At 30.8% G+C, this 16,304-nt stretch overlaps 2 long non-coding RNA genes across 3 annotated transcripts; both read right to left on the bottom strand.

Annotated features, from left to right (window-relative positions):
• Positions 1-172: 172 nt before the first annotated feature.
• LOC134683342 (uncharacterized) lies at positions 173-2,643 on the bottom strand. Its single transcript, XR_010101002.1, has 3 exons — positions 2,573-2,643; positions 2,205-2,266; positions 173-1,305 (listed from the first exon to the last, which is right to left on the bottom strand). It is a non-coding gene; the product is annotated as an uncharacterized LOC134683342 (long non-coding RNA).
• An 8,304-nt stretch (positions 2,644-10,947) lies between these two features.
• Positions 10,948-16,073, bottom strand: LOC134683340 (uncharacterized). 2 transcript variants are annotated; one of them, XR_010101000.1, is made up of 3 exons: positions 15,829-16,072; positions 15,486-15,601; positions 10,948-11,278 (listed from the first exon to the last, which is right to left on the bottom strand). It is a non-coding gene; the product is annotated as an uncharacterized LOC134683340 (long non-coding RNA). The 2 variants fall into 2 exon arrangements; XR_010100999.1 differs by lacking the exon at positions 10,948-11,278 and having other exon boundaries at positions 15,302-15,601; positions 15,829-16,073.
• Positions 16,074-16,304: the final 231 nt, after the last annotated feature.

Here is a 16,304-nt window from a genome sequence, read left to right as displayed (position 1 = left end):
CCATCACGTGATTTTGATTGTACCCCTTGACAATGGTATCCCAAAATATTAAACTGGTAAATAAATTATTGAAAGATGTTTTTCATGCAGAAAATAAGGATGAATATGTACATTTAACAAATATTTCTAGAAAATGTATAGAAATTGTTTGACTTCAATAAACTTGCCTTCTCAATTTCATGGTAAAGCCTCAGACTTGGTTGAAAATTTTATTGACCATCTTCCTTAGAGCTGCCCTCCTGGCTGCCAGAGTGGCTGTCATCATTATTTTAATTGCAATCTTTTCGTTTTTGGTCCATTATTTATAGAAATAAATAAAAAAAAATATCAGATGCACTCTTAATTAATCATGTATCTTGAAAATTTCACCAAATCAATTCTACCGATAGTGTCCCATAATTTCTCCCACCCTTAAATCTATTATCTGGAGCTCTGTTTACATTTTTTTTTATTTACAGAACTCTGAATAATAGTCATTGTTAGCTAGTATACATCTGATATTAAACAAAAAACTTATACATATGAATATTTAAGTAAAATAATAAATTTAAAAGAATGAGGAGTTAAACAGGGGAATAATTTATTACCTCCCTTTGCCAAAAATTTCAACTGTTTAGACTCCACATCATTGCTATATCTAACAAAAATACAAGATGGTATAGCTATAATAAATAATAAATAATTTGATATAAATTATTTAAATAATTAACAAAAATATTTAGTACATCATTGTTCACCTAGGTGGTTCACTTCCATTACTCCGATTTTCTCAACCAATTGAAAAAATGGACACCAAGATATATAACAAATCTTGCTTATTGTGGCATTTAACACTAAAAATCTGAATTAATCTTTTCTCACCAAGATGTGTTTTTTTCTATGCTTCTTGTGAAATAATCTTTTTTATAGCTAAAAACACTGCAAAAAATAACAAACTAATGAAGAAAAAAAGAGATACATCCAACAAATCAGAAAACCCAAATGTACATTTTAACAAAATAACATTATTTTTCTTTTTTTTTTAGATTCTCCATTTTTAACCTTCTGGAAATGTTTGATAACACATTGACCATAATTAAGATATCAAGAGTAGGTCTAAAAGTAAAATCGGAAAATTATGAAGTATCAATTTAGCCAACAACTTCCAGCTTTGTTGAAAATGGAGAATCTTTACAATTTTTAATTTTTTTTTTGGTAAAAAAATATGAACATTTTTTAAAACATACACAAAAATAGTCTGAATTACATTCTTTTTGGTTTCAGTTGTATTGCACAATAATTTCCTGCAGCCACAGTTGAAGTCACCTGAAAAAGAAATATACATTCTAATATCTTTCAGAACAATATTCAATGCAAAGGAATAAGTAACTAGTTAATAAATGCACTTATGATGCATAGAACAATAGAACATTGCTTTTACTTTGCTGTGAAGTGATTCTGTAGACTGAATTTACAAACAACCAGTCTTCAGTAGCAAACAAGGGATGACAAGTAGTTGGTTGTTGTTCGACGTATTTATAGATTATCGTTGAGATGACCAATGATAATCTGTTTATCGCTATTTTACCTATGACGACCTTGTCAATTTCAATGTCAATTTTGTTAGCAACGCCACGTGGTCTCCTTAGTTTCTAGCGATAATTTTTCCATCTCAAGCGAGAAGCATGATATGAAAATTATCACAAAAAAGATCAAAGGAAAAATGCACAAAATAGCAATAATTGTTATTATTTCATGGTTTCATTATAAATCAAGCTGTTGGTTTTCTTGTTTGAATTGTTTCACATTTTGCCATGTTTCTAACTTTTAAAGTTAACTGTAAGGTATATGTTTGGCTCATTTTTGAAGGCCATAGTGACCATTTGTTGCTTACATATCATTTGGTCTCTGGGAGATAGTTGTTTCAGTGGCAATCATACCACATGATGGTCCACATCCCATTCATTATACAATGTATATACGGGAACAATTTTAGAAAACTTACAGATAGTAAGATTTTCTAAGTAACTGAATATTTTTTTTATTTCCTTTATTTATCTTGATACCTCCCTTTAGATTATATCACAGTTATAGTTCAAGAAAAATTAAAGTTTACTACGTCTCAAGATCTGCATAATTAAAATATAATACTTCTTTGCATAACATTCTAGGGTATTTACATGTTCTTGGCTAAATGACTCATTAATTTATGTATTGGTTCTTACCATATTAGTCAGCTCCAATAGCCATTCTCAGCCTCAATCCTTACAGACAAGCTGATGCTAATCTGAAATATAAAGTGTTAAGTCTTACCAGAATGGTTTCAAAAGATCACTGTTACCATATGAAATTATAAAGAAATAGGTTATATATGTGTAATAGAGGCTGAGAACATATATTAACTAGATAGCAATCCAACAAACTAAACAATTAGGTTCGATATTCAAAATTACGTTATGTTTGTACTGATAAAAAAAAAAATGCGTAAACTAGAAACCAAACTCTTAGAAACTTTCAAGCCTGAACCACATAAAATTTAAAAAGAATATTTATAAAACATTTATTTTATTTGAAACTGTATACTGGCACCTACCTATATACTAGCTGTATTAGACCTCCAAGTCTTATTCCCACACCATGAAAAAATCTCACAAAAAAAAACCTGAAATATATGAAAATTTACAATTTATATACTTTATATTTCAATTTCCCTGACATTTACCAAACATTATTCCAATTTCTTACTAAAACATAAATAACTGTAAAATCAATATAAAAGATTAAAATCAAAAACAGTAAGTCTTAAGTTTATTGATTGAATTTTCAACTCCACAAAAATAATAATTTAAATATATTCCATTGTTTATAAAGGTAAATTATGAGTTATCTCCCATTGAATGGCAAAAATAACATTTTACATTAGCAACATCAACTCTATCATATGCCCTTAATATACAATTTTTATCAAATTACTGATTGTATAGAAAATGTTTGGCTGAATTAAACTTGCCTTCTTATTTTCTTGGTGAAGCCTCAGACTTGGTTGAAGATTTATGTAACCATCTTCCTTGGAGCTGCTGCCATGGCTACTTTTCATGCTTTTCAACATAATTCTTTGTGATAACCAGTTCACTGAATCCATTTTAATATTCCAATGTCCTTTCCGTTGTATATAATCCAATATACAATTGTCCAAAGAATGTTCCAAAGCATCTCACAATATTTTCTTTTTACATTCATGGCAGCATGGAAGTAATTCTCAATATAAAAAATAATTGTTTGAACTCATACATAAAACAGTAAAAATATCAGATGTGCTTTTATACATGTAACTTGAATTTTGAAAATTGACCAAATGTTTTTTTTTAAATACCCACAATTTCTCTTTCCATTTTTATTTAGAACTATGTTTACATTTTTTTATTTACATAGCTCAAATTATTGCTCTTATATTAGTTAGCAGACATCTGATATGTAAATACCTAAAAAAAGAGGTTATATAAAAAGAACAGAATATTTATTGGCTAACACCTATAAATCACAAACATTTTTTTAATATTTTGGAGCATAGTTAAATAAAATTTCCCTTGTTTTAAGTTTCTCTTCACACACATCATAAGTATGAAAATAATTCTACAAAAATTGATCATAGCCTGAAGTAGCTCAGTTGTGCAAGTTCATATTTTCCATCAACAAAGGAGAATGGTCTTTACTGAAATTTAAATATATGGAAATATAAAAGGTCAAACATTTGTGATGACGATTAACCTTAATCAATTTGCATGCTCATCATGTGAGTTCTAAACAAAAATTGTTACATTCTTACAAAGGTTTAAATAAAAATCTCCTAATTCAAGAATAGAAAAAATTATAACTGCAGGAGTTGATTTATACACAAACGAGTACTGTCTGTAAATTTTAATAAAATTTCACAAATTTCGGGAAAATGGGGGGAAATTTCTCAACCAGTTTCATACTAGGAATAACACAACTTCAACTTGAGTGCAATCTTCCTTTGAAGTTTCAATGGTAAAAGAAACGCTGATAATATAAAATACAAATATAATACAAAATAGTGGTATGTTGTAAGAAATCTTTACATTTAGGATAAAATTTAGGATGAAATATTGTAAACTCAAAAAATCCTGTTTCTTTAAATTAAAAAATAATTGTCCAAATTCAAATTCCATGTAATAAAATCATTAAACTAGAATAGTTGAAGGAAATAGTTTCAAAATTTACAATTCAAAAGTAACATTTTTGTTCCCAAATTAAGTTTGATACATGAACCATATTAATCGGTGATGTCAAAATTTGTTTTTCATAAGAATGTTTCCAAAAAGAAGAGAAATCACTGATATCTTGACATTAAAAGAGATGGACTGACACAAGGTAAACTTTGAGAATGACTGGTTCCTTAAATGGAGGATAACAGTCAAAACTAGCTCCTGTCAATACACAAGACAGGAAACACCTCTTTTCTGCCATTTGGAAACAAATCCCATGTAATAACGTAAACAGTTTTTTCCATCTTCAAATGATAAAAAAGCAATTATTCTACCCCAGGGGTGGTTCCAGCCATTTTTAAAGAGATGGGGCTCCCACCCAGGATAAAAGGCAGGGTTCAAACTAGGTTCTGTTCTTATTTAATTGCAACCAAAAAATTTGTACAGGTTCTGCAGATCCCAGTGTCTCGCTTACTTTTGCTGTTAATCCCAGGCTCAACAAAAATGAGGGGGGGGGGGGGGAATATCAATAAAAATATTCCTCTCAGACTATCATTTGATTGAAAGAAGCTTCTGTCCAAGTTTGGTAAAAATCCAGAATAGTTTATGAATCTAATAATTGTTTTAAAAACTTTAACTTCAGAATATAAGGTTAACTAAGTCCATTAATAAGCAAAATACGGAAAACAGGAAATAAGTTTTAACTATTTTTTGTCTAGATACTAGCTTTTGATCATAAACAAGCTTCTGTCTAAGTTTGTTACAAATCCAGAATATTTGAAGAAAGTTATTAAAATTTTAAAAACTTTAGTGAATGTATTGTTTCCTGGCATTTATAAGTAGAAAATGGAAAAATTAATTTGTTTCATTTACAAAATTTACTTCTGGGTACTATCTTATGATCATATACAAGCTTCGGTGGAAGTTTTAGAAATCCAGAATAGTTTTAGAAAGTTATAAAAATTTCAAAAAACTTAAACTAAAGAGTGAATTTTTGTGATCGCCAATGATGACGCTGCTGACAGAATGTAGGATGGCTAAGTCTCATGTTTTTTTCAAATAAAGTTGAAGGCTCGACAAAAAGTATTAATGGTTTAAAAAGAATGTTAAATAAAATTTGTTGAATAGTGTTTAATCAAATTTTGCAGAGGTACATGCTTCCAATTGGCTTCCCTCAGAGTTACATGCCTCTAATTGGGACCGCACTGCCAGGGGTACTGCTTCTAATTAGCTTTAGCAGACAGAGGTATATATGTACTGCTTCAAATCAGCTTCGCAACAAGACAGAGGGTATGTGCTCCCAATTAGCTTCACTAAGAGGTACATGCTTCCAATTGGCTTCGCTCAGACAAACGTACTGCTTCCAGTGTGGAAATGGTACGATATGCAAGTCTGTACTATATCCAGCCTAGTAAATGGTACATAATTGCAAGTCAAATGTCGTCCAAATATACAAAAACATATTTTATTTAACATTCTTGATCTAGTTTATTTTCGCATCTACCTTCACTCTCCTATTTATAATTTATCCTGATGGTGACATTGTGAAATGCAAATTATCATTACAGGATTCTGCAGTTCCCTATAGTTTCAATCCTGATGAAGGTGTCATAGGATCCAAAATATGGCTATCTTATCAAATTCACTTTAGCAATCCCTTAATTTTTTTTATTATCTTTTGATTAAAAGAAGCATGTCCTAGTTCTGTCAAAGTTTGGTAAAAATCCAGAATAGTTTATGAATTTAATAAATATTTTAAAAACTTTAACAGCAGACTGAATGTTATGTTAACTTGAAGAAAAACTAAGTCAGTTATAAGTGAAAAATACAGAAAAATGGAATTTTATTTTTACAAAATTTACTTCTGGGTACATGTACTATCTAATCATCATAAACAAGCTTTGGTCCAAGCTTGGTACAAATCCAGGAGAGTTTAAGAAAGTTATCAAAGTTTTTAAAACTTTAACCACAGAGTGAATGTAATATTTCCCAGGAGAAAAACTAAGTCCAGTTACAAGTAAAATACGAAGAAATTGAATTTTATTTTTACAATATTTACTTCTGAATACTATCTTATGATCATTTACAAACTTCTGTCCAAGTTTGGTATAAATCCAGGATAGTTTAAGAAAGCTATTAAAATTTTAAAAACGTTAACCACAGAGTGAATATTTTTGGACGATGCCAATGACGGAATGTAGGATCGCTATGTGTCAATTTTTCAACTTAAGTCAAAGGCTCGACAAAAGGAGGATCCAACCTCTCCAGAACTCCCACCCTCTGAATCTACCACTGCCCCTAAAGTATGGTACATGATCTAATTTGAACCTGCTTAGTTATAAAAAAGAAGATGAGGTATGATTGCCAATGAGACAACTATCCACTATCCACTAAAGACCAAAATGACACAAACATTAACAATTATAATATGTTTAAAGTGAATATTGTATGCAATTTTTAAAAGAAATATAAGGGGAATTTCGAAAAGAAATGTCAAAATCTTGTCATGATGAGTAATTGTTAAATGTGACGAAAAAGTTAAAATTAAAAATAGTTGTTAATTATGTACTGATAATTATAAACCAAATAGTTATACCAAACATTTTTAAGAATTACACTGATTTTAGAAAAATATGATGCCGAATGGACAAATGTCATTTTTAGAAATTTCTTAATTAAATTAAATTTGAAACAAGTTATCTCCCTTGCTTAAAAGTAAAAGTTTTCAGCTGTGTAAAGACAAAGCAAAGAAACAAACAACTATTTCGCTTAAATACAACATTCGAGGCTAATTGATGAAACTTGATTACAAATATTTTTCAAGCAAAATGTGAATACTGTGGATTCCTTATTATTGACAGTTATTATTATTATTATTCATGTGAATGACAAATTTTAGGTTTTCACAAAATTATTTTTTTGGGGATTTGTATGGAGAATTTGTAAAATGTCTGAATGAAAGCAGCATATTATTGGGGGTTAGAGTTAAAAATGAACCCAAGAATGATATATTTGAAGCAAAATAATTAGATACTTCTGTTTAATACTAGGGATTTTTATCTAAATAACTCTGGGAAATGATGATAGTTTCAGATAAATAAGAATGAAGGTTTAAGGGGGGTATTTGAAATGATTTAAATACTTGTTCTTCCCACTTGGTCAAAGCATTAAGTGAATTTAATTTAAAAGGTAGATTATAATTTTGAAATGTTACTTTTACTTCACCATTATCTTGTTAGCAATCGGTGCTTTTAAGAAACAGATACCCTGAAATAATTTTGATGACGCTTAAGTATATAACATTTTGGGTAATTTTTCACAATAAGGTATTTGAATTCAATCTAAGATACAAATATATTTTTAATATTTTGGTTTCCAATACATCATAATATGTCAAATATAATTTAGAATTTGATTAAAGACCTTTGTTTTTGACATTGTTTCTAAAATTATAAAACTTTTTTACAGATTTAAGCTCAAAATTATAATTTTTTTAATACTTAAATTACCAAACAAATATCAAATATTTTCATTTCAGAATTACATATAAAGATTCCCTCAAAAGCAGAACACCATATCCTGAACACTTGAAAACCATGACACCATTCAAAGAACCAATGAAAAAACAAAAGAAACAACCAGACCCTAGCAACTGCAAGCTACTCCAAAGAGAAACTATGTTAGTAATAGATAAGAAACGCAGCGCTCTGAGCTCAATGTATTTCTGAAATGGTCATTTGATATTTGCTTAGTCTTCAAAAAAAAAATCAAGATGAACATTAATGTTCAGCTATGAAACTTTAAATGCAGATCACAAACTTTAATTTAGTTTCAAGTACAAATGTACTGTTATTCTCCAATTTGACAATCAAGATGTATTGAAAACAGTAAAATATTTAGGGAAGTTGTTAAATTACAAAACTGAAATTTCAGTTTTATCATTTAAATGAGTGTATCACCAAAAACTGCATGAATTGTTTTGAAAATTTCAACCACCCGAAAGCACTAACAATGCAAACAAGACAATGTTTAAAAATGTTTTATAAATATCTGTTGATCATTTGATCCAAGGACCTTAAACTGTTTTACAACCTAATAAACCTCATCCTAAGTTATTTCAACTATCACCCTTTCTGCATTGATCAATTTGATAAAGAAATTAAATAAATGGGCGTTCCACTCTGGGTTAATCTCCAACCTCTTTTTTAGCTTCAAATGTTGTTGCATATATAAGTATGGAGATTTGTCACATTGGCACTCATACCACATCTTCCTATATATATCAATTTAACTATTGAAACTATTGAAATTGATGGGCAAACCATTTTGCTGCATTTCAGAAGAAAATCTTGTTCAATGGTTAAATAGTGTTGTAATCAAATTAAATCAATCTTCTTCCACAGTTTTATCATTTAATATCCAGTTTTTAATGTATATTATAATTTGTATGCCCGAATCTTTTTTTGAGTTTTTTTCGGTCAAATTTCTAACTTGGTTGTTCACATGAAATGCTTAATAAAAATCTCTGTCATTTATGTATTCAAGCTGAATATGTTCTCAAAAAAAATACTTTTTGGTAATTTTTAAATATGAAATGAAAATTATTCCAGAATCCACCGACAAGAATCAAATAAGTACCACTTGTATTTATATCGGCATATTTATCTCAATATTTTTAAATTATGAGAAGGTGTCCATGGCTTTAATTAATCAAATTATTATTTGGCTACAGTTATAAATTATTGGATGAAAACTTTTACAACAAAAAAAAACTGCTCGACATAATCTTCCAGAATCGTTGATGGTGAATGTTTGGGATAATCATAAATATTTTTTTTTATTACAATATCAACTTATTTCAGAAATTCAAAATCTTATTCAATTAATCTGAACCAAACCATATTTTCCCCATTAACTAAAGACATATCTTAATTTTCAAGCAGTTTTTTACCACTTCCCAAGGGTAAAATATACATGAATTTGATCTTGGCATAGTGTACCTGAATTTTACTTCACAAATTTAGAGCAAAATTGCATCATTTGTTGAAATACCATATCGTATTGATACCCTTATTTTATACAACTTGCCTCCCCTTCTAATTTAGTGAATTTTTATTTCGCTACTCAGTGGCAGAATCCAGAACTTTTCATGAGGGGGCCCCCTCTAGTCATACTACAGTGATTCCTTATATAATCAACCAAAAGGAGTATGTTCGATAAGGTCCTAAAATGGCCCCCTTTTTAGCGTAAATTTCAAATTCAGATTAATCGACCAATATCAAGATAAATTACTACAGCTAATCCATTAACTAGCTAGGATATACACCATTTTGTTGGAAATTTTACGTTTCTGCGTTTCATTATGACGTCACAAGTTGAACTCATATTGATTTTCACGAAAAAATCAATGAAAATGGGTAAATTTCCATAGATTATTGGACAGGAAATATAGAGCGCATACGTCGACAACAAAGATCTTTTAAAATAATGTTTGTGAAGACATTTCACACGTCTTATTTGAATCTTAAGCTTGTCAACGCCTGCGCTCTATGTTTCCTGGTCCTTCATTTGGTTGCAATCTGGCTTATTTTGACAAATTTCACCAAAATCCCTTATTTTGACCTTTTTGGGATGTAAAAATTAACGTGTTAGAAGTAAACTTTGACAAAAACAGTTCTGTGTAACTTTCTAACATGTCTTTAAGGCAACTTGAAACAGTTATTGTCTTGTTACTATGTACTTTATAATTGGGGCCAAATATGCCTCTTACCGAACTTACTCCTTTACCCACAAAAGGGGGGGCAAGGCTCCCTGGATCCACCTATGCTACTGTCATTCAAGATATCAGTGTTTTCATGTAAACCCGAATCATAATTTGTCATTTTACCTTATATTTTCTGTAAAAAACAATACATTATTATATTCTGGAACAGTTCAATTGTAAAAACTCTTAGAAGCATATCTTAATTTTCTAAAAAAAAATATAGAAATTTTTTATTTGTAATCTTTTATTTAACACATTAATTAATTTGGTTATGCATGAAAAAGGTTTGAACATTTATTTTCATATTCGTTGATTAAAGTAAATTAACATTTCCAATAAAAAAAAATTATTCAAGAAATTATTTACTAATTATTTTTGATAGTCCAATGGAATTTTCAAAAAATTTCAATATGTAAAACATTTTGAAGAAAGAGATGAAAAACAAATAAAAATTTCATGTTGCATTTTGACAATTTTTGATAGAATAAATGCAGCACAGAATGAAAAAAACCCATTTTACTTACACAAGTAGTAGATAAGTTAACATATCAAATACTTGCTAACATTCTGTGGTGTCTGAGATCACCCTTTTTTTTGTTTTGGTTGGTGCTTGGTGTCAGATCATTCCTGGTCTTTGGTAAGATTGTTGTGCCTGAAAGCATCCCTGATCTTTGGAAAGGTTGGTGCATGGTGTCTGAGATCATCCCTGGCTATTTAGTTTAGTTGGTTGCATGGTGCCTGAAAACCTCTTAGGTCTTTGGTTGGGTTGGTGCTTTTTGCCCTAGTTCATGTCTGTTCTTTGTTTTGGTTGGTGCTCATTGCTGGAGATCATCCCTGGTCTTTGGTTGAATTGGTGCTTGAGAATCTCTCAGGTCTTTGAATGGGTTGTTGCTGTATAATATTTTGTTGTCAGTGTAGACAATTTTCCGTCACTTTTTTTGGTTATGTGTTTTTTTTTTTCACCACATGGTTTGAGATTGTACCTCTTGTTGATCAAAATATCTGACTGTTTTGTTTGAATTTTGAGGATAGTAGTAAAAATACTATTAGAGATATGCTATTCCCAGATGTTCCAGGACATGGATACCTTCATGATTACACTGTGTGTGCTGCTTCCTTGAAAAAAGGTGAAAACAAGATGTCTCATGTTAAATTTTGTGAGGTAGGATATTTCTCGTGTTCCAGGGTGTTCTCAAATTACACCAGTTAATACTTCTGATTGATTTGTTCTGGGGTTTTACCTCATTGACAAAAATACACAGAGACAAAAATAATAAATACTGCATACCTATACATCTTCGTAAGAACTCTGAAATAGATATGAAGAAGAAAGATTAGTTATTTGCACTTCCATAAAAGAAATCTACATGCCACTCTTCTTCTGTCACAACATAGCCAAACTCTAGGGTGTATGACTGAGGTTGCATCTACAACAAAAACAAATTTGTAAATTATTAGTGTTTGAGAATGTTGGTGTCACTTCCATCAAATGAGTCCATGACTGAAACATCCTCTCGGCTGCATCTGCAAAAACAAATCTGTAGTGTTGTGGAGAACGTTGTTGTCACTTTCATCAAACGGGCCCTTTAACAAGCTCATGGTAGAGTGATCTTGTTACTATTGTATAGTGCTGCGGAAACTCTGCGCTACCCTCCCTGGCCTAGTACAACGGAGTCTATCCAACGTCTATGACTGTAACATCCCACTGCTGCAATCTGCGAAAAACAAAATAATAGAATTAATAATCTGTTGTTGAACTCTGAAATGAAATAAAAATACATATACAACATTACACATATAAGAAAAAAATCAATTAAACTTTATTTTATTTTCTTTGAGGTAAATTTCAAAAATTAAATACATATTTTTTTAATTTAACTTTGGTATCTTCCTTTTTTTTATGTAGCTCTTGTTGACCATTATACCAGACTGTTTTAACTATTAGGTATTGTATTTCTAGAAGTTCAAGGACATGCATACATTCTTTACTACACTGTGTGCTGCTTCAATGAAAAAAGGTGAAAATAAGATGTCGTGTTAAATTTTTATGAGGTAGGATATTTTTTGTGTTCCAGAGTGTTCTCTCTCAAATTACACTAGTCAAACTTATTACTTCTGATCGATGTACTGTTCTTTGGGTTTTAACTCATTGACAAAAATACACCAAAAGACAAAAAATAATAAATATTTTATACCTATGCATCTTTGTAAGAACTCTGAAATGGATATAAGAAGAAAGATTAGTAATTTGTCACTTCCATAAAAATGGACATACAGAAGTCTATATGCCACTCTTCTTCTGTCACAACATAGCCAAACTCTAGGGTGTATGACTGAGGTTGCATCTACAACAAAAACAAATTTGTAAATTATTAGTGTTTGAGAATGTTGGTGCCACTTCCATCAAATGAGTCCATGACTGAAACATCCTCTCGGCTGCATCTGCAAAAACAAATCTGTAGTGTTGTGGAGAACGTTGGTGTCACTTTCATCAAACGGGCCCTTTAACAAGCTCATGGTAGAGTGATCTTGCTACTATTGTATAGTGCTGCGGAAACTCTGCGCTACCCTCCCTGGCCTAGTACAACGGAGTCTATCCAACGTCTATGACTGTAACATCCCACTGCTGCAATCTGCAAAAATCAAAATTATAGAATTAATAATCTGTTGTTGAACTCTGAAATGAAATATAAATACATATACAACATTACACATATAAGAATAAAATCAATTAAACTTTATTTTCTTTCCTTTGAAGTAAATTTCAAAATTAAATATTTCTTTTTTAATTTAACTTTTACTTTATTTTCCCACAAAATTTAGCTTTGTAAATGTTGTAAAAATACACAAATTATTAGTCTGTTTCTTTTGTTACCTTTTCTGAAGTTGGACACAGACTTCTTTTTAATGAGTTTTACCGTGCAAATTGCTGTGTTTGTTTTTTCTACATTGGCTCATAGAGGTATAAGTGTGGGTTGAGATCTCTCAAAACATGTTTAACCCACTGCATTTTTGCACCTGTCCCTTGTTAGAAGCCTCTGGACCTTGTTAGTCTCGTAGGTTTTTTAATTTCAGTTCATTTTATTGAGTTTAGTATGACATCCACTTTCACTGACCTAGTGAACATTTTTGTGTAGGGGTCAGCTGAAGCCTGCCTCCAGATGCTGGATTTTCTTGCTGAGTTGAAGAGTCATTAGTTGATTCGGCTGTTTTTTGCTCTTTGGTTGGGTTGTTGTCTCAGACATAATTCTTTTGTATAAGATTTGTACTTTGCAAATAATTGCACTCAAGTGAGTAAAAAATTGAAGCAAAAACATTTGAGTTTTACCACTGAAATAATATTTTTTGTTGGCAAAACCATTTTATTTTGACATTCTGTTCTTTTTATTATCTGACCAAGCTGAGCAACCATCTACTACAATGGTTCTTATTAAATGTTGTATGCATACAGACCAAAATGAGGTTGAATTGTGGTTTTGGAAAAAAATATGAAATCAGCAATGCTTTTCAGATCATTTTTACCAATTTAACTTTAAAAATGACTGTTAATAATTACAAGTCATTTCTTCATTATTCCACTTTTATTAATATTTATAAAAAAACCAAAGTGCTGTTATTGTTTATCTAAATCATTGCAAATGCCTCTTTAAGTGATAAATTATCTAAATGTATTTTTTTTTAAGGAGAAGGTGGCTAAAATACACAAGATAATGATAATTAAGTAATTTTTATAACAATTTGAAGCTCCTACCTAAGCTTAGGAATTTGATGGTTTCTTTAATGTTTTTTGAGTGAAAGTGACAAGCTCCAGGGGAGGATCCAGCCATTTTAAAAAGGGGGGTTCCCAACCCAGAGTAAAGGGGGGAGGGGTGGGGGAGTCAAACTATATGCTCCCATTCAAATGCATTGATAGGCCCCAAAAAGGGGGGTTCCCAACCCAGATTAAAAGGGGGGGGGTCCAACTATATGCTCCCATTCAAATGCATTGATGGGCCAAAAAAAAGGGGGGTTCCAAATTCCAGACCCCCCCCCCCCCCCCCACCCCCACCCCTGGATTCACCACTGAGCTCATTGTGTAAAAGGCATATTCTATTGTGCAAACCATAAGCCTTGCTATCAACAATAAATTTGGTGAAAACTTTATCAAAAATGAAAGTCAAATCTTCTTATCACTAAAAAAAGGTTATATTGCCTTTTGTTCAAACTCATTTACACTCTGACGAAACTAAAAAAAAAATCAGTCAAAGTCAATCAAATGTTTAGCATTGACAATGCATATAACATTTCAATGGAACTAACGTACATAAGGTTCTTTGTGACTCAAGAGATGTGCCCATAAAACTACTAACAATGACGAAATGCTTTCCATGTCACCAAACAAAGTTGTCACTAGTACCATTCAACTTCAATCAACATTGTGTTTGTCTAAGTCAAAGTCAAAGTGCAGTGCTAGTGAAATTGTCTCAACAGAGTAGAAATGAGTAAAAAATGTTTTTGAAGATACTTGAACATTTATAAAATTATATTTATTTCAAGATGTAGGACACACGTTTGGACATTTTAGTGTGCTGATTAGGGTCTCCATGCTGTGGTATTTTGTTAGAAGAATGGCATCCTACATCTTAGTCTTGGAATTTATTTTGAAAAATGAAGAAAAAAATCTTTTGTTGATTGTAAGCATGGCAAAAGGCAAAACAATTTCTGAATTTCTTTTATCTTAGTTATCAATTATATATGTGAGGGGGATAGGACCTATATTGGGACTCAGGAATCTGGTATTTTAAAGCACAGGATTTAGGGATTGACCCCTTCAGGATACATTTTTTTTTTTTTAATTTCTTGATGTCAGGATCTAAATTTATTTAAATTTCGGGAGCTCAGGATTTTGTGTTTTTAAGCCCGGGATTTTGGGATCAGGACCCCTCTTTAAGTTTTCAGAATTATTCCATGTGGTCAGAGTTATCTCCCATTGATCAAACAAATCCATATTTACTTACATTGTTAAATTTTGAAAAATGACCAGAGCAACTGAATTAATTCTAAAGACCATTCAGGTAGTGGCCATTATCCTCAATGATAAGAGTGACATTTTTCTCTTGTTGGGGAGTCAAGATTTCCATTATTTTTTTAAACCATAAATTGGCTTATTTAAAATTTGACACCCCTCAATTTGAAAAGTTTTCTGTATGAAATGTTGTCGTTAAATGGTTAGGCATTGCACAAAACAGGCTCAAGCTTTATTTAAAAAAAAAATTCACCCTGCAACATGCTCATGTGCTTAGGTCAGATATTTGTGTGTATGTAAGTTATTTGTCAGTCTTCATTTTATTCACAAATATTTTAGACTTTGGATGATTTACAAGTTCACGTATTGTATAAACATCAGACTATAGTTGAAACCTCTAGATGGTTTTGGTTATTTATTTTCCTTTGGTCACTGTCTTGTTGGTGTATACCCTTGATCCCCCATTTTCCATAATGATGCTTAATATTTAACCAACAATAAGAATACTCACCAAGTATAATTTAAGATGAGGTTCTTACCATACTCTTTGGTAACCCCAAATATACTTAATACATTGCTTACTCTTTAAGGTCATACGGTTCTTCTTTCTGCTCAGTTGTTTGGTCCCTACAAAATATCATTTTATTTTAATATATGAAAGGATTGAAACTCAAAACTGTATTGTTCATCCTTTTTTAATAAAATGTTTATTCAGTCACATGTTTTCCTTGGTACATCTCCTTTAATCAATGCCATATTTCACCTCATTTCTAATATATTTATTTCAAGAAAGATAAAATTAAACACCACTATTATCCTATAAAACAAACCTCAAAATTTTAACCAATACATACCTGAGTAATCATTTCCAATGCTGTAAAGCTTCATCATAAACTGATTGATGAAATGCAGCTGGCTGATTTTCTAATCATTGTAATGTTGACTATAGTCTGATTCTCTAATCATTGTAATGTTGACTCTAGTCTGATTTTCTAATCATTGTAATGTTCACTGTAGTCTGATTCTCTAATCATTGTTATGTTGTCTATACAGTCTAGGTGTCTGTAAGTCTTCACATTTCTCTGGTTCAACAATTCACCAAAATAAGACTTGCATTTTGTGGATAATAGTCTTGTAAATTCTCTGAAAAACCAAATGTAATTAACTTTAATATAAAAAATGTATTCAGAAGGTATTGCCAACAAATTCAGTTGGTACACTGTCAGTCTCCTAGACATATACATGAATGTGTCCCCTATTCCTGTTGTTGTAGGTAGATACTATTTGGAAGCAATACCTGGTCAAGTTACATGGATCTTTCAACTTGAAA

Source organism: Mytilus trossulus, chromosome 9, assembly GCF_036588685.1.
Source record: "Mytilus trossulus isolate FHL-02 chromosome 9, PNRI_Mtr1.1.1.hap1, whole genome shotgun sequence".
Lineage (NCBI taxonomy): Eukaryota > Metazoa > Mollusca > Bivalvia > Mytilida > Mytilidae > Mytilus > Mytilus trossulus.
Note: the sequence above shows the minus strand (reverse complement) of the source record. Positions and strands in the feature narration are given on the sequence as shown.